This window comes from Gopherus evgoodei, chromosome 18 (assembly GCF_007399415.2).
Source record: "Gopherus evgoodei ecotype Sinaloan lineage chromosome 18, rGopEvg1_v1.p, whole genome shotgun sequence".
In the NCBI taxonomy this organism is placed as follows: Eukaryota; Metazoa; Chordata; order Testudines; family Testudinidae; genus Gopherus; species Gopherus evgoodei.
This window is the reverse complement of record NC_044339.1, coordinates 22,327,019-22,346,858: the sequence shown is the minus strand read 5'-3', so window position 1 is coordinate 22,346,858 and position 19,840 is coordinate 22,327,019. Positions and strand designations below refer to the sequence as shown.

Below are 19,840 nucleotides of genomic sequence, written 5' to 3'. Positions count from 1 at the left end.
CTGGTCTACACTGGGAGGCGAGGGGGGGATCGATCTAAAACACACAACTCCAGCTATGAGAATAGTGTAGCTGACGTCAACGTATCTTAGATCGACTTAGATTGACTTACTTCACGTCCTTGTGGCGTGGGATCAATGGCCCCCGTTCCCCGTTGATTCCGCTTCCGCCTCTTGCCCTGGTGGAGTTTCAGAGTCGAGGGGGGGCGCGTTCAGGGAGCGATGTATCTAGACGAGACGCGATACATCAATCCCCGATAGATCAATCACTACCTGCCGATCCGGTGGGTAGTGTAGACATACGGGTGTACGCGGGTAAGACTGTGGGATGGTGCGTGTGTTCTCCTTTCTGAAGATGAACAGCTTTCAGCCATTCAGATGGTACCATGGATTCCCTGCCCAGAGTTGGACCATATATTAGTGAAATATCTCTGAATTACTGACACACTGTTACGAGTAAAAGGGGGCTTTGTGAAACATCAGTAATAGCAGAAAGCCTTCCTTGTCTAACTCACTCCCGAACTGCCCATGTGCCATGTCCAGCATTATCACAGAAATGTAGAGCTGAAAGGGACCTCAAGAAGTCATTAAGTCTTGCCATTGCAATATGGCAGGACCAACAAAACCTAGCCCACCCCTCACAGGTGTGTGCCTACCCTGTACCTATAAACCTCCGATGACAGGGATTCCACAACCTCCCCTGAAAGCCTGTTCCAGAGCTTAACTTCCCTAACATCTAACTTAAATCTCCCTTGCTGCAGATTAAGCCCATTGCTTCCTGTCCTACTTTCAGTGGACATGGAGAACAACTGATCACTGTCCTCTTTATAACAGCTCTTCACATATGTGAAGATTGTTATCAGGTCATCTGCAACCTTCTTTTCTCAAGACTAAACATACCCAATTTTTTAACCAGGTCAGGTTTTCTAAGCCTTTTATCATTTTTGTTGCTCTCCTCTGGACTCACTCCAGTTTGTCCACATCTTTCCTAAAGTGTGGTGCTCAGAACTGGACACAGTGCTCCAGCTGACGCCTCCTCAGTGCTGAGAAGAGCAGGACAATTGTGCATACACTCCATCTACGCTCAGCTATAGAAAACCCTTTGGTCAAAATGTCTGCATCATTTAAGAGACTAAGTTGTCTAAGAAACAGCTCTTATATTAGCCATGGGGGGCTGCTGAGGCAATTGCGCTGGGACACGCTTTGCTCCAGGAGACCGAATACTTCACAGCAGAGAGCACCACATTTGGCAGTGAGAAAAGGTCACTAAGTTCATCAAAGTGCATGTTATTTTTGGCAGGCTAGTCTCTTAGGATGCCATCTACAGTAGGTGTTGAAATAAATCCATACTTTAGCCTTAACAAGCTTGCCTTGTGGGCTATGATGTTCTATTCGGATTCATATATTGAGCCCGTCGCTATGGTATCTGAGCACCCAGGACAATAAGAAAGGTGCCACAGAAAAAGATTTTTTTTCTATTACTCCAATGGCTGCTTCCTGTTTTTGTTATTTTGGATGATGCCTTAGTCAGATTAGTGACCTCTATTAAGTCTCACAACCATGTTTTTGTTCTCTGTATTTTTGATTGGTTACTTATCCCCATGCCAGGATGCAATCTATTCCCAACATTCTCATTCATTCTCATATTACTGCTTGCAACACTGTACAGTAAGCACTGGACTGTGGGGTTCAAGGTTACTGAAAAGGATGTGAATGTCAGTCTGTTGCCTGCTGGGAAGATGTGCTTGGGGATACATCAGATAAACGCTGTTTAATATTTGATGTTCATTGTAAAATGCATGGTAAAACAGTCTTTTTATTTTATTTTGTTTTATTTACCCTATCTCTGGGGGCTCTGTCATTTATAGTTTCTGCTGTAGATTTTCTGAGCTCATCTGACATCCATCCAGGTTATGGAGTTACGCCTCTGTTGTTTCATGTGAAAGGAAATGTCACCTCTTGGCATATACAGCTGTGGAGGCCTTGTCCAGATGGAGTATGATGAAAAGGTCTTGGCTCAAACTGGCTTTTAGTTTCTTAATTCCTCAGGTCAAGCAGAGGTCCACTGAAAACTGAACTTGTAGAAACAGGAAACCTTTCCCACTCTTGCTGGCAAACCAGTACTTTTGTTGATCACTTTCTAACAGAAATATCCTTTCCTGAACCAAACCCCCTTCTCTAACTGCTTGGTTCTAAAAGTCTTTTATTCCGGAGACTTTAGCAAGGGCTTCTTGGAGGTGAATTAACAAATGTGAAAAATCATTCCCCTGTGGTCAGTAGCATGTCAATGACCTTTGCATATACCTAACAATATAGAGTCCACACTCTGTCTTTGTACAGAATGCGATTTGGGTGTTCAGGAGTCTAAATGGCAGCCATACTCCTCAAATTATTAATTGACCTTCTGAACGTCAAGTGCCCCCAGGTTTACCTCAGGCAGTTTAATCTTCTAACATGGTCATTTATCCCACGATGAAGACTGCTTCATCCAGTATTAGTGCTTAATCAATATTCTATCATCATTATTGATGAAAGGTTACATTTGAGATACTAGTGGTGAAAATAGTTTGAAAATCTTACTGAAGGGAAGTAACTTCAGAGCTCTCAAGCCCTCTCCTGAAGGGTGAAGGATCAAAGTCCCCTGCTTGGTATCTATTAATTAGTCTCACAGATGACACAACTGAGGCTGAGGATGTTGCACTGTCACCAGAAAAATATGCTATTTCAATTAGTTGGAAATGAGGTGCCCTGACACCAAAATGATCAAGAGAGCAACAGGAATGCTGATTTCGTGCCAAAGCTTGAAGCAATTGACCTTCTCTCCTTAGCAATGCAAGAACAGAGAGGCTGATGCTGCTAGTTAATGAAAATGAGAGTTATTGTATGCGTGCCCCTGTCATATCCATCTCATAATCCTGCTCCAATTTCTTACTGGTTATAAGAATTCTAACAAACACTACCGCTCTCCTCTCACAGAAGCAAACATACTCCATAATGTAAGCCATATACAGGACAGGTGTCTGACGAAGTGGGTATTCACCCATGAAAGCTTATGCTCCAATACGTCTGTTAGTCTATAAGGTGCCACAGGATTCTTTGTCACTTTTTAGAGACCCAGACTAACACGACTACCCCTCTGATACTATACTCAATAATATAAGCCATATACAGGATTGTTCTTTTTGAATGTGTACTGACTATCTCAGCTAGACGCTAATGTGATAAATAAATATAAATACTCTTCCCATATAGAAACATAGAATCTCAGGGTAGGAAGGGACCTCAGGAGGTCATCTAGTCCAACCCCCTGCTCAAAGCAAGACCAATTCCCAACTAAATCATCCCAGCCAGGGCTTTGTCAAGCCTGACCTTAAAAACCTCTAAGGAAGGAGATTCCACCACCTTCCTAGATAATCCATTCCAGTGCTTCACCACCCTCCCAGTGAAAAAGTTTTTCCTAATATCCAACCTAAACCTCCCCCACTGCAACTTGAGACCATGACTCCTTATTCTGTCATCAGGTACCACTGAGAACAGTCTAGATCCATCCTCTTTGGAACCCCCTTTCAGGTAGTTGAAAGCAGCTATCAAATCCTCTCCCATTCTTTTCTTCTGCAGACTAAACAATCCCAGTTCCCTCAGCCTCTCCTCATAAGTCATGTGCTCCAATCCCCTAATCATTTTTGTTGCCCTCTGCTGGACTCTTTCCAATTTTTCCACATCCTTCTCGCAGTGTGGGGCCCAAAACTGGACACAATACTCCAGATGAGGCCTCACCAATGCCAAATAGAGGGGAATGATCACGTCCTTTGATCTGCTGGTAATGTTCCTACTTATACAGCCCAAAATGCCATTAGCCTTCTTGGCAACAAGGGCACACTGTCGACTCATACCCAGCTTCTCATCCACTGTAACCTCTAGGTCCTTTTCTGCAGAATTGCTGCCTAGCTATTCGGTCCCTAGTCTGTAGCAGTGAATGGGATTCTTCTGTCCTAAGTGCAGGACTCTGCACTTGTCCTTGTTGAAGGACTTCCCATATTCGCTCCCTCTTGTGCACTAACACACATTCCTCTTATACACACACACATCATGCTAACACAAGTATGACACAGCAGCTTTAGACAATGTGAGACATAGTGATTGTGTAGCACCGGTTTTTACTTTCTCTCTCAGCAGAGAGATCAGCAACTGAGTGAGTCACGGTGACTGATTCCAAGAGGGGTCTATGCTGGTCAGGAGGTTATCAATCCTACACCATTCATTAGTACTGAAATTCACATTAAAAAAAGAGAGCTAATGAAATAACCCTCTAAACTATCTGCTCTGTGCTGCTATATTCCGCCTTGCCGAATAGCTGGGCCACAAACCCTACTAAAAACCAATTTTATATTCCTAAGAAGTACCTCTTTGTTTGTTTGTGCTACATTCTCAACTACAGACTCCACAGTGTCTCATGATGAGGATTCCTCCCCTGAAGCCCTTGGGAATTGTGTGTGGAAACCAGCTGCAGAATCAGGCAATAAACAGGTAAATTTATAAATGATCAAGGCTCTTTATTCACTTCAGTGAAGGTGTTTAACTCCCATTGGCATCAACAGGACGCTGGTGTTATGTGTGTGCACCCAGGAGAAAATATAATTCTCAGCAAACAGCATCAGTAGCCAAACTCAACTCCCTAGAGATCTGCACCACTTCGCCCACAAGGTGGTTTTGCAGAAAGAAAAAAGGCTAATGGAATCCCAATGCTAAATTTGTTCTCTATATCTGCCACCGGAGAAAATGTGCTTTTTGTTTTAACCCCGAAAGCGGAGCTGAGGCAGCATGCAGGAGGCCTTTATGAACTTTCACTTACTGCTCACATTTTCCTTTACAGGTCACGGTCTCTCCCTACTCCGCAGTGGAATTTATCCTAACTTGCTTCCCGGTGTGGGAAAGCATGTAGTGAATGAAACTGGCTTTGGGGCACCGAAAGAGGGAAATGCTGAAGCTGCTAAAAGAATCCTATCCTGCATCAGGCCCCGGAATTAGTGCACGGAGCCCAGCTGCTATCTGGAGGTACGGTTACTATTTGTAGTTAGCAAGAGTTGATGTCATTAGGCCAGCCCAGGAAAAGCACCTGCCCTTCGGCACATTTTGCAGCCTCAGAGCTGCTGTATGGGAGCAGCCTGGTAATCTTCTAGCACATGACAGGATGCCGATACCTCAGTACCTGTATTATTTAAGCAGAACAAGGTGAGCTTTTGTTTAGCCCTTGGGCTCAGGTCAAATGGATGGTAAAAGTAGAAGCTACAACCAATTAGATTTTTAAACAGAGAGCAAGCGAATCTATCAGAAGCCTCTTAGGAGGCTTAGCATGCCAGTTGTGCAGTGCTGCCTGTGATTCTAGCCCGACTAACAAAACTCAGGACATTTAGAGGCCTGTGTGTCAGTCTCACATGCATTACAATATCTGCTAGCCACACAGGAACTCTCTTCCGCATTGTCTGTGAACTGCTATTCTCTGCTTTTGAGAGCTGCGTGTTTGTGTAGATGAGTCAGTTTCTCTCTGGCCTTTTGCTATCATCATTACCAGAACGTACTATGAAATTAAAAAGCAACAAAGAGTCCTGTGGCACCTTATAGACTAACAGAAGTATTGGAGCATGAGCTTGCGTGGGTGAATACCCACTTCGTCAGACACAGATCCAGACTAACATGGCTACCCCTCTGATATATGAAATTAAAGAGTTTCTGACCTCTCCTGAAAAATACCTGATTTAGAGACAAATCTGCAGGCATGACCATGTATTTTTCTCCTTCAAAATGGAGAGCCCTCTGGGTCTGGTTAGAGAGATAAGCAATTTGACTGAACCCTGTACATAGAAAGAAGCTTGTTACTTCAAAAACCAGTGTTCATTCTACTCCAGAACACGGGCAGCAGAAAGAACGTCAAACTATTTCTACATAAACGATGGCATGTGCGTCCCAGCCCATCTATCGCTGCTTCTGCTCAGAACTGCATGGCTGGGCTACAGTGTCCCAGGATTAGCTCTGCTCATTTGACACTGACTACCTCCTGTGCAAACAGGGGCTTCCCACGATCACAAAAAGCTGTGACAAACCCCGAATCCTTTGTTTGTGGATGCACCAACTAGCTCTGGCTGATAACCACTTCACTCCCTATAACTGGTTACTGAGAGTCACCACACAGCAGTATTACAGACAGTCTTACAGGTTGTTTTAAGTGGAATGTAAAGGCAGTTCTGGAAATCTTCGGAGAAATGACATGGTGTTAGTTGGGGCTGTGACATTATCCTCCATATTCTTTATGAAAATATGCTTGTGACAGAAATACGACATAACTAAGACACAGGGCTGGCTCCAGGCACCAGCGCAGCAAGCAGGTGCTTGAGGTGGCCAATGGAAAGGGGCAGCACATCTGGGTCCTCAGTGGCAATTTGCCAGCTGGTCCCTTGGTCTCTCTCAGAGGGAAGGACCTGCTGCCGAAGAATGAAGCAGCGGCGGTGGAGCTGCTGCCAAAGTGCTGCCAGTCGCGACTCCCCCCACTTGAGGCGGCAAAAACGCTGGAGCCGGCCCTGCTAAGACATGCTTTATGCAAGATAACACTTGTAAGCATCATTGGAAAGGTTGTAATTTACTGATTCTGACTATCCTATTTGTATGCATGTATCATTTTTGTATCTGAAATTATGAATATTGACTATGTATCTGTATTTCAACTATGTTACTTTGGGTGGCACCCCCTGCTAACCCTTCAGGTACAACAATGAGAAAGCCCAACAGTGCTGACGGCCCATCAGCAAGAGACAATGGATTGTAAAAGAGCTTAGCCTTCCTGCAAGCATGTCGGTCAGCGTGTGAAGCATGGCTACAGGGGCCTTACAGAGGCATGTGACCATGTCACCTGATACCGGAACCCAGCTTGAATTCTGTACTTTTTCACGAGAAGCTGGGGGGGCGGGGAGACTAGGAAACAAAGAACTCCCGCCTTATGCAAATCCTATGTAAGAGTGGGGAGTGAGGTAATCCCAGTCTTCAATTCTCCCCTGCTCACCCTAGATGACAGCTGGAAACAACTAAGACTGAACTGTGGGAAGAAACTGCACTCAGGCTGGAAGGGTGTCTGGCCTGTGAAGAACACATTTAGGGTGAGAACTTACATGTAACCAGTTTCTTTAGTGTATTAACCTTAGTTTACGTGCTGTTTTATTTTCTTAGCCCTCGTCCAGACTAACCCGCGGCATCGGCGGGTTAAAATCGATTGCTCGGGGATCGATATATCGCGTCTAGTCTGGACGCGGTGTATCGATCCCCGAGCGCGCTTACATCGATTCCGGAACTCCATCAATCCGAACGGAGTTCCGGAATCGACACGGAGAGCCGCGGACATCGATGGAGCGCCGTCCAGACTGGTGAGTACCTCGATTTTAGAAATTCGACTTCAGCTACGTTATTCTCGTAGCTGAAGTTGCGTATCTAAAATCGATTTTAATTCCTAGTCTGGACGTGGCCTTAGTAATCTGCCTTGTTATGTCTGCTACCTTCTTAACTACTTAAAATACACCTGTTATACTTAATAAATTTATTTCTGGTTTACAATATAACTCAGTTTATGTGATTTCTAACTGGGGGGCAGAGGAGTTGTGCATACCGCCCTCCACATAGAGGGAAGAGGTGAATTTCATATAATTCTGGGTTTGTACTCCAAGGGAGGGTGGACATCTGGGTGCTGTGGCAAGCTCCTTAAGATGAGCCTTCCCAGAGCGGATTTCGGTCTCTCTGTGCAGCTGGGTGTGGCCCTGCCTGTGAGCTTGGCTGGAAAACGCGAGGGAGCCTAGCCCCGCAAGACCAGGTAAAAGGGGGCTAAGGCTGACAGAATAGTCTGCCTCAGTGGCATCCCAGCACACCAGGTGACATCCCAGGGGTAAAGGGGCAAGTCCTAATTCCATGCCTTACTACAGTAACAGCTGCAGACTCAACCATTAAACAACACGAGTCATTTTTTCTTTGACTGATCAGCTACTTAAGGAACAACATGCACAGCTAACCTATGACACAACCCAGAACTGGAGCAGTAACCAGTGTAATGGTAAGAGAGCCTGAGACATAAGCCCTTGTATCAGAGGCCTGGTATGAGGCAGGACCTGCTCACAGACTCTGGCAAGAACAGGGCTGATATTGCAGAAATACACATTCCTAAGAAGTGCTAGGCACAGAGTGCTCACACAAACGCATCCCGCTATCAAGTGGTACCAGAACATCCCAATATCACGAATGGTACAAAAACATTCCCCAAGGATAAAAGGAACACACTGACCCCTCCTAAAAGATAAGGTCAGGATGACAGTACATAATAGAGATGTTTTGATTGAACCAACATGTTCAAGGTGATGGGTAACAAATAGCCATGTCAGGGGGCAGTAACTAATTATGTCAGAGGCAGTATGTAACTTGTTTGTATCAGGGTATAAAGATGTATGTCAGAGGAAGTATCTTTGTCTGACCAAGGAGGGGATGGAAAGTCCCGCCATTCACTGAACCGTGTCCCTTATGGGCATACATCTTAGCATCCTTGTAGAGTCTGCCAGATGCTATTACCGTGCTTTGTTGACAATAAACCTAGTCTGGCACCTTTGTACCTTAATGGATCTTGTGGTCATTGGGTGATTTGCTCGAGATCTGCTGTGTCAGCTGTCTGCGCAGAGCTGGGGCAGCACACAGGGAGAATACACGCAGCCGAACATCTAACCACAACCAGCACACCAAGAGCTTAGCATGGTAATGTTTAAATTTTAAACAGAAGAACTTCTGAAGTCAGTGAACATCGAGGAAACTGACTATAGATCAAAGGGTTCCTTTAGGCTTCAGCATACTCTGAATCAAAAGTAACATCTAAGAAATAGGTTACTCCAAGGAATAAACAGCTATCCCAGCTGTTTCTTAGCAAACAACTGTTGTTTCTTAGCAAGCCCAGAAACAATTACATCTATCAATATTCTCTGACCAACTAACTGACCTCTCCTGTTTAAAGAAAACATGCAAACCATCCCTCCTTTTAACCACTAGGTTAGAACAACAGAAATTCCAGGAGCCAGAAGACTCCTCCTTACATTGCACTGGCTGCACATTCAGTCGCCTTCTATTGCACTGAGAACCAAGAACAGGTTTCCCTTAAAAACATACCACAACCAAATCAATTTACATAACTGAGAAAGTGCTAAGGAGTGCTCCAGGCATTGATGGTATGGAGGTTGCAGCCAGCTGGCATCCTGAAGGCTTTCTATCTCAAACAAGAAGGCCAGAGACTGGCTGCTCTCCTGATTGTCAGGGTCTCAGTGCCTTTTTGTGCCCTTCCAAACATACTGTTCTTTCACACTTTTCTTCAGTGCACAGAACATGGGAGACAAATGGGGACAAAAGTCTTCTGGAACATTCTACAAGGAAAAACTAGTTTTTCTTCTGCAGCTTAAACATGTTTCAAATCTGTAAATACATCATTGTACAGATTCTCTTTCTCATAGTTACAAGTCCTTCAGGACTTCAGAGACAAAGAGAAATATTAGGAGTAAGAATTAAAAGTTCACCCCTGCAGAACTTGGACACCGATTCCTAGATTCCAAGGCCAGAATGGACTACTGTGATCATCTAATCTGACCTCCTGTACAACACATGCCACAAATCTTCCCCAAAATAATTCCTAGAGCAGATCTTTTGGGGAAAAACCCAGTCTTGATTTAAAAATTGCTAGTGATGAAGAATCTACCACCAACCCTGATAAATTGTTTCAAAGATTAATTACCCTCACTGTTAAAAATGTATGCCTTATTGCAGTCTGAACGTGTCTAGCTTCAACTTCCAGCCACTGGAGCATATTATACCTTTCTCGGCTAGACTGAAGAGCTCATTATCAAATATTTCTTCCCTAGGTAGATATTTATAGACTGCAATCAAGTCACCCCTTAGCCTTCTTTTGAAACTAAACAAACTGAGCTCCTTGAGTCCATCACTATTAGGCAAGTTTTCTAATCCTTTAATCATTGTCATGGCTCTTTTCTGAACCCTAATTTATCAACATCCGTCTTGAATTGTGGGCACCAGAAATGGACACATTATTCCAGAGCCAAATACAGAGGTAAAATAACCTCTCTACTCCCACTCAAGTTTCCCCATTTATGCATCAAGGAACTGCATTAACCCTTCAGGCCACAGCATTGCACTGGGATCTCACGTTCAGCTCATTATCCACACCCCTCACCCCCTCAAAAAAATCTTTTTCAAAGCCACTGCTTCCGCCTATCCTGTAAGTATGGCCTACGTTTTTTATTCCCAGACGTACACATTTACATTTGGCCATGTTAAATGGCATATTGTTTCCTTTCACCTAGTTTAAAAAGCAATTCAGATCACTCTTTATCAGTGACCTCTCCTTTTCATTATTTGCCACTCCCAATTTGTGTCATCTGCAAACTTTATCAGTGATGATTTTATATTTTCTTCAAGGTCATTGATAAAAACATCCTTAGCGTAGGCCCAAGAATAGATCCCTGTGGGACTCCACTAGAAACACGGTTGCTCAGTGATGATTCCCCATTTACAGTTACAGTTTGAGATCTATCAATCAGCCAGTTTTTAATCGATTTAATGTGTGCCATGTGGATTTTATATTGCTCTAGTTTTCTAATCAAAATGTTGTGTGGTACCAAGTCAAATGCCTTACAGAAGTCTAAGTATATTACATTAGCACTATTTCCTTTAGCAATCAAACTTGTAGCCTCAATAAAAAAAAAATACTCACTTACTTTGATAGACCCCATCTTCTATAAACCCACGTTGATTGGCAATAATATTACCTCCTTTAATTCTTGATTAATTCAGTCCTGTATCAGATGTTCCATTATCTTGCCCCAGATTGATGTCAGAGTGATGAGTCTATAATTACCTGGGTCATCCCTTTTACTCTTTTTATGTATTAACACATTAGCTTTATTCCAATCTTCTGGAAGTCTTCAGTGTTCCAAGACTTAGTAAAAATCAACATTAATGGTCCAACGAGCTCCTCTACTAGCTATTTTAAAATTATTGGATGCAAGGTATTCAGGGCTGTTGATTTTAAAACGTCTAACTTTAGTAACTGTTGTTTAACATCTTCCTGAGATGCTAAGGAATGGAAAGAGTGTTATCATATAACTCGTCACCCTTTTTCCCCCCAAATACAGAATAGAATTTTTTTTGGAACACTTCTGTTTTTTCTGCATTATTATTGATAATTCTACCATTCTATGGATGAACACACCATTGTTACAATTCTTATGGTTTCTAACATACTTTAAAAACACCTTCTTATTGTTCTTAATTCTGTTGGCCACAAATTTCTCCTTGTGTCACTTTGCTTCCCTTATCAATTTTCTACAATTCCAAGCTTCTGATTTATATTAATTACTATCATCATCGTATTTTTTCAATTTGTTGTGCATGTATATATAATATATAGAGATCTGCCTTTACTTCCCCTCTAAACCAGGTTGGGTTTTTAACCAATATGGACTCCTTCCTCGATTGTAGGATTTTGTTTTTTGGGGCTTCTAGTAAAGTATTCTTAAACAATTCCCAATTACCATTCACATTTTTATGATGAAATTCTTCTTATCACCTGATTTGGCTCATGTTTTCAGCTTTGTGAAATTGGCCCTTTTAAAGCACCAAATCTGTATATTATTAGTCTGGACTTCAGTCTGTTTCCATCTTATAAATGTAATCAAATCATGATCACTTGTACCTAAGCTACCATTAATTTTTAGCTCTATGATCAGTTCCTCTTTATCTTTCAAGACAAGGTCTAATGTAGGATTCCATTTGTTGGATGCAACACTTGTTAAGAAATAGTCATCTATACTCTTTAGAAATTTCAAGGATGTTTTATTACAGGCAGCATAAGATCTCCAGCATATGTCATTGAAATTGAAGTCCCCGATGATCACACAGCGTTTTTTTCCCTATACATTTCAGATACACTCTGTGATCTGATGGTCTGTAGCAGATACCAGATAATACCCCAGAACACAAGGAAAAAAGAGAAACTTGATGTACCACCATAACAGAAAATGCTGCTGCTTCCACTTACATTGTAAAGTGTATTTACTCTTACTGGTGAGGTAACCCAAGGGCAGGTCAACCCAGTACCCTTAACGCTTGACTGGGAAGTTCCACTAAGCACTTAAGCTCCTTGACCATGAATTTGCAACGTAGCAGCAGTAATTGTTTAAGAATATCAAAAGAAAGTAGATACAGCAAGTTTCTGGCCATTTATCAGCCCTAGATATAGGTCACTTTTCATCATGCCGAGCCTCAAGAAAAGATAAAAGCAAGAGAATTGATCTGAGTATCTATTGTTAGATTTGTCACATTACTGAAGCTACAGTTACATTTGTCCTTATGTAACATCTAATCTCCCTGCTATTGCTGGACCCTTCCTCTTCGTAAGGTGGATCATCATTTACCCGTGTTCCGTTTGGATCACAAACTTTTCAAATTTCCTTTCAGAGGGACAAATTCTGCTCTTGGTGTACCTGTGCAACTCAATTCAACACATAAAGGCTATACAGGTGTAATCGAGAGCAGAATTCAGCACTTGCTCTTTTTTTCGGTAAGGTTAACTACTTGCAAAGAACTGTCCTGTGTATATAGACACACAACAGAACGCACTCTATAGCAAGGTACCGGAATATAGGCCAGGCATTCTTACATGTTTCATCATCTCCTTTTCCTGGCTGAGATGCTCTTTTAGCTCACCGGACAAAGATCTGTGCTTTTGGAGTGACAGGTCATGCATTCTATCGCAGATACCTTTTATATACCGGTAGCTGTCAACCATAAGTGTCTGTATGTGTGCAGTCATGAATCACTGCACTATGATATTGCCAGAGAGGGCAAAAAGCAAAGGTTTATAGCACTAACATCATCCAGGGTATACAGAATGGAGGCTCTCTACAAACATATTGGGCTTCTCTCACCACTTAAACATGGCTGTGAATGGCTTCTTGTCTTACAGGTGCAAGTGACATATAAAGAGCCAGTGCTACTTTGTCTACTCCCCCAGAGCCAGAAATATTCTCCTCTGGCTTCAAGGTGAAAGGAAACTGCAGAAACATCAGATAAAGCAGGAGTTTCAACTCACTGGAATTCCATGTGTTATCTGCTTCAGAGGTTTCTGTAACAACAAAAATCTTTACACGCTGCTGCTGGCAAGCACAGCTGTTATGTTCACCTCAACCCACTGAGATCATATTGCCAGCTTAGTTAATGTTCGCCATCCATTTGAAACGGTTACTTGGGAAGTCAGAAGTAGTAATGCTGGGATAAGCCCAATATCGTCACTTTTCCGATATCCAGTTTTCTTGAAAAGTGTAAAATGCAAAGTGAATATAAAACTGAATGTTCTCCTGCAGTTACATAGCAAAAACTCACTAGACTACTAATGTGTCCTTAAACGCTAGAATCAGAGAACTGAGTTAGCAGCTTGTCTTGATTCACATCTTGAGGGCAGAATTGACACTGTACTCTCAAGACCATGTCATCCTATTCCTCCTGCTCCTCTGTGAACTTGAAGGGGAAATACTTTCCATGACACATACTCTCTTTCTATCACATCAGGGAATACTAATGGGATCTGTAAAAGAGTAAGCCACACTTTTGATGCCAGAAGCAGCAAAAATACTTATGCCACTTGCTTTTGATACCTTGGGGCTTTGCTTATAGGGAAAGTATTACGTGAAAAAACTCAGTCTCTCTCTGGATATGCAGAGGCTATTTAATGATGAAACACCTACAACTGTCAGGGAAGATCCCCTACTATAGCTGGCTCTGATCTTTTCTTCCTCATGCTTCAAGATAAGATTATTGTTGTTACAGTCAGAAGGACCCTCAATGCATACTGCACTTCAACGTATTCAATACTGTATGAATCTGGAAAACTTGCCTCCATGTAAACCTACCCCTCTGACTTACACCTGGAAGTATGTAAGTGATCAGAAAGGTAGCCAAGACTTAATAAATTAATGCTAGATCTCTCTCTCGAACAATTGGTGCTTATTTCCTTCTCAAGTCAGTCTGCTGGTTGGTAGGCTAATAAACTAAACTATATCCAAATAAACTATATCCAAAACCTTCTCACATGTGAACATAAGCAAGTCCATACTGGTTCAGTCCAATGGTCCATCTAGCCCAGTATGCTGTCTTCCAACAGTGGATGGTGCCAGATGCTTCAGAGGAAATGAACAGAACGGGTAATTACTGAGTGATCCATCCCCTGTAGTCCAGTCCCTGCTTCTGGCAGTTAGAGGTTTAAGGGAAAACCAGAGCATGGAGTTGGATGCCTAACCCTCTTAGCTAATAGCCATTGATGGACCTATTCTCCATTAACTTATCTAAATCTTATTTTGAACCCTTTATAATTTTGGCCCCATTTTAACCAGGTATTTATCCAGGAGAAGACCTTCCTTCTTATCCCAGGCTCCTTACTTTGCTTTTGGTGTGGGACCTTGTCAAAGGATCTCTGAAAGTTCAAGTACGCTGTATTAACTGGATCACCTTTGTCCACATACTTGCTGACACCCTCAAAGAATTCAAACAGACTGGTGAGGCTTGATTTCCCTTTACAAAAGCTGTGTTTGACTCTTCCCACATGCTGTGTTCATCGATGTGCCTGATAATTCTTCTCTTCGCTATAGTTTCAACCAATTTGCCTGGTACTGAAGTAAGGCTTTACTGGCCTGTAATTTCCAGGATCTCTTCTGGAGCCTTTTAAAAAAAAATCCACATTACATTGCTATCTTCCAGAAAACTGGTACAGAGGTTGATTTAAAAGATAGGTTATATTCCATAGTAGGTAATTCTGCAATTTCATATTTGAGCTCCTTCAGAACTCTTGGGTGAATACCATCTGGTTCTGGTGATTTATTACTGTTTAATTAATCAGTTTGTTCCAATCTGTTTCAAAACCTCCTCTATTGACACCTCAGTTTAGGATAGGTCCTCAGATTTGTCACCTAAAAAGAATGGCACAGTGTGGGAAACTCCCTCACATCTTCTTCAGCGAAGACTGATGCAAAGAATTAATTCAGCTTCTCTTCAACAGTCTTGTCTTCCCTGAGTGCTCCTTGAGCACTCTGATAGTCTCCAGTGACCCCACCAATTGTCTGACAGACTTCTTGCTTCTGATGTACTTTACATTTTTGGTACTTGTTGGTTGTGTGTCTTTTGCTAGTTGCTTTTCCAATTCTTTCTTGGCCTATCTAATTATACTGTTAACACTTGCCAGAGTTCATTCTTCTCCTCAATAGGATTTGTGAGGCTGTCATTGATTCATTTCCCTACTATTGTACACCCCAGTTGTTTGGTTGAAAAGGGCATGTATATGAAGGAGACGCTGCAAGACCCTTTTCCCTTTCCTGTGTTTTTTTCTTTTGTTCTCCGGCATGGTGCTAACTGCACGTAACACAATGAACAAGGCAAGATCCAGACCTTGGTGGATCCCAGGAATGCATCTATCACATCATCGCTGCCAAGCTTGCCAGCCCCAACCATCATTTTGATGTTGTATGGGCAGGATAAGTGTTTCTGATCCCAGCCCATCACCGAGTCTGAAATCCTCACATTTCACAGAAATGATATTGCTGTTACATGCAAGACAAGAAGGTATTAAACACACCTCAAATAGCTGAGGTTTGCAGAATTACACATACAATTATCCCAAGTGAATATATTATTGCATTTGTATGATATTTGGACTACAGTGAAAGGCAGACATTATTTTCAGTATCACAAATTCCCCACCAAGTTCACTGTGTCATCTAGTCATTCTTTTTTATAGATACAGAAACAAGGAAAAAATGGAATCTAAAAGTGCACTGTCAACTTGAATGATTTTCCAGGTGCTTGTTACTAAACAACCATCAACCCTTAGAGCTTCAGAAAGGCAATAAAACCAATAGAACTAATAAAGGAAAACTGTGTGGGGGCTTGACAAATCTGGCTGTCCCTGGCATGTGACAGCCAATTTTACCAAGTGGGCAAATTGAAGCTGTATCAGGGCTGTCCATACGGTAAGTGACCCTGAGAAAACTAGCACTGATTCTTAAAATTAAGCTTTATGTTCTTTGCTAAATCCCTCTATAAAAGGACTATTTCAAAAGATAGCTACAAAAATAACCTGCACCCAATAATTATTATTTAACACCAGAGGAAATAATTGCTCATTAAATGTTCTTTAACCGCCATGCCGAACTATAATGTTAATCCCTACATAAATATAGTGGCTTTCCATCCAAAATCCTCAAAATGCTGATCCCATCTATTCTCTGTTAATGATGATTTTATACCTCTGCTAAAGATACATGGCAGAACAATCTACCAATTTGGTTTTGCAATTCTCTCAGCGACGCACCGTGGGCTTCTCTTCACCTTTGACACTTGAACCAGTGGTTCTCAACTTGCAACTTGTGGTCATCTGTGGAGAGCTGGCTATTTACATGGTGCTGGCTCTTACAGTCTGCATTACAAGGACTAAAAATATATCAACTTCCTAATATCACTTTTCCATGTAAGCAGTTGCTCTAGATGCCACAGACATGTTATCTGACAAATAATGGGAGAAAGAGTCCATGTGACTGTATATGGGAGCTGAGATGTGTATGAGCTGATCTCTTTATTAAGATGCAGTTCACACTGGGAAACAGTTTGAGAAGCCCTGTCTTAACCTTAAGCCCATTATGTGAAGCCCTGACACGTCAACAGTGCTTCAGCACCTCATTGTTATGCTGCCCTGCGACATAGCCTGATGCCTCACACTTCTTGCAGGTAGCTAGAGATAGCAAACTACAATTTTTAAGTAAATACTGAAATTGGTGCCAAGTAAAAGAAATGAAGCATTGTCATTTGGTTTAGCCGGTTAATTGAGGTGAATCTGACTCTATTTGACAGGCCCTGATCTTTTGACTGGGATACTGCTGTCTTTTGAATAAACCCAAAGTGTGATTTTGCCTCTGTCTTTGTACCATGACCTCACATAGGGCAGTCTGTGACGTGCACAGGCAGTCTCAGTTGCCAACATTCTCCAGTGCTCTACTGTACTACAACCACCACACGTTCCTTTGTAATTTCCCAGAAACATAGTTGTAAGTCATGAGGCTACTCATGGGAAAAAAATCACTATAAAGGGAGGTGATACACACAGAGTGGTAGGAGCACCACAGTCCACTGTAATGCAGCAATGAAAGTTGCTAGCCATGAGGAAAACTATTTCTTCAACTGAACTAATAAAGGAAATAATTAAAGACTGTAGTAAGGCGGTGTCCTCCAAGCCAGAGGGAGAGGGACCACTCTCTCTGCTCATTTGAGTGGAGTCCAGGCCCAGTCCTCCCATTGAAAGTTGAGAGGCGGGGCAAGAAGTATAAAAGACAAAGCCCCTAGACCAGTGGAGGCCGAGCCAGGGAAGGAGATGGACACGTCCTGCTTGCTGTTGCCCGCCGACCCTGCTGCCGAGCCAAGGGGCGGCCCGGACCTGGAGCGGCCTGAGGAGGATTTGGAGCTGGTGGGACTGCCACTTGCTTTTGATACTTTGCGGTTTTGCTTATAGGGTCTAGTGCAGCTCCTGCACTTCACTGAGTTTGACTTTCATGCATTAAAAACTTGCTGCGTTTAATATATTTATATTTTAAAGTTTTTAAATTCTTCATTCAGGAACTTTCCCATTATCTGGGATCCTCCCACTTTGCAGGATCCTAGAACTCAGGCTCCAGCCCAAGCCCAAATGCCTACACCGCAATTAGACCGCCCCTTAGTACAAGCCCTGAGAGCCTTTGTCAGCTGGCACGGACCAGCCCTGGGTGTTTAATTGCAGGATAGACATACCCACAGAATGAGTCAGATTCAGGCTCCTTGTAGAATGATTCAGCATGCAAATGACTCAGCCAGCATCAACAACAGTGGGTTAGGAAGAAACTTCAGTAAGTATAACAAAGTCAGGATAAACTTCCTCAATACAGTTTCTCAGGGAATAAGGTTCAGTACTGGAATTTTCTGGTCAGTCCTGATTAAGGCTCAACAAAGCCTGAAGTCACTTCAATGCCATCTAATAATGTCAAAAATCATTATGTCAGGAAGCACTAGTGAATATTACAAATCAAAACCCCCTAAATGTAATTTACTCTATGACGTAAAAGTGTCAGTCACACACAACTTGTGTTGCTTCCAGTTGCCAGGGAAGGAGTGAGGAGATCAGATACTCAACTTCTGCAAGGAACAAGGGTTGTTTTTAACTTGTTGGCTGTTTACAAGTCCAGCCCAATAACTACCCTTATTATTTGCATTTCTTTGGACACTGAAGAACTGATCAGAAGTTGTAACTGTTTTCTGAAACTCTGAAGCCTTAAAGTTGTGTGACAGGCCTACTTTAAATGTTTTACAATAAAAATCTGTTACCAAATTCTAGACTTAATTTATCTAAGAACTTGTTAAAATTCCCTCTGTGCAGTTACTTTTTAAGTCATTTACTCACCAATAAATTACAATGGTCTGAAATCATTAGCAATGAAGTAAATTGTTTTAATTGATCTGAATTTCGTTATGACCCAGGAGCTTCGTTTCTGCGCAACTGCACTTTCCAAAGGACTACAATAACAAATTAATCTCTCTTGAATCCTGTCATCTTTAAAGTGCTCCCTGCTCTGAAGAGCTTCACAGGAAAAAAACATGCTAAAGTAAGGAGGCTAAGTAGTTCTCCATGAGTTCAAATTCCTCTCGGCTGAAATACAGAAGAGTTGGCTTCAAAGGGAGTATGAAGTCTGTTCTCTGTTGATACCAGGACAAGTTCACATACCCTTCCCCTTTTAATTGGCTAGTGGTTGTAAAACCCTTTCAGGAGACAAGATTTAAAGGCACCTGTCATTCTCTTGGTCTAGTATTTTACTTCTGGGACAAGGGGTCAGGAGTGCTAAAGAAGATGCACATTTAACATGGGGAGAGGGAAAGCCTGTTTCTCACTCTGATGTGCTCCCACTGTCTAATTGTATTAATGAGCTTGGAAGTGCATCCGACCCACTGTTCCTCAGCTGAGGGCTCACTCCCAGTGACACAGGGCTGTACGTGTGCATTTGGGGTGAGAAATGGATCCCAGATTGGAGGTAAGTCTAGGGAAGGGGAGGAAAGAATTTGCTTCCACAACAGAACTTTCTCTAGGGGAAGGTTCCTGGCAGTAAAAGTAGAATGATCAGTCTTGGAACCATGCCCTTGCCTCTGGATCTTGCCTGTTTGGGAGCTCCATGGCTGATAGGAAGCCTGGTACTGTAGTTAGTTGCCTTAGATGGCAAGCAGCAGATGAGTTAGTATACACTCGGATTTCAAGAGAGCTGTTCAGAAGAAAGTTCTGCTGGGCATTATCTATGCTGGGAAATGCATCAGGTCAGAAAATGCTTTAACTAGAGCACCAGGGGTAAACATGAATTTGCCCTTGGTGTGTGTAAGTACAATCCTTTTAAAAAAGTGTCAGCAACTGATGGCTGACCCTAGGGCACACTCGTGTAAGAAAACATATTAACATGTTTTAGCTGAGAGAGAAGCACAAACAGTGAATGTGTTTTTAAACACGACACCCCTTGTTCATACTTATGTTCAGCATTGTTTTAGTGAATGTGTTTCCGATGGCGATGCTTTTGCCCAGTATAGAAAAGGTCTTTTAGGGACCAGCTGTTTGCCCATATGTTCACTAGCCAGTGTAGCACTGCAGGTCTATCAGTCGAGAACACATTGAACAGCTTCCCCAGTGCTCTACTTTAGAATGCTCCCTACC

General features: G+C 42.4%; 1 protein-coding gene across 9 annotated transcripts in view; it reads right to left on the bottom strand.

Moving 5' to 3' along the window:
• The window catches only part of CAMTA1 (calmodulin binding transcription activator 1), an 865,798-nt gene that overhangs the window by 176,659 nt on the left and 669,299 nt on the right, over positions 1-19,840 (bottom strand). The window lies entirely within an intron of this gene.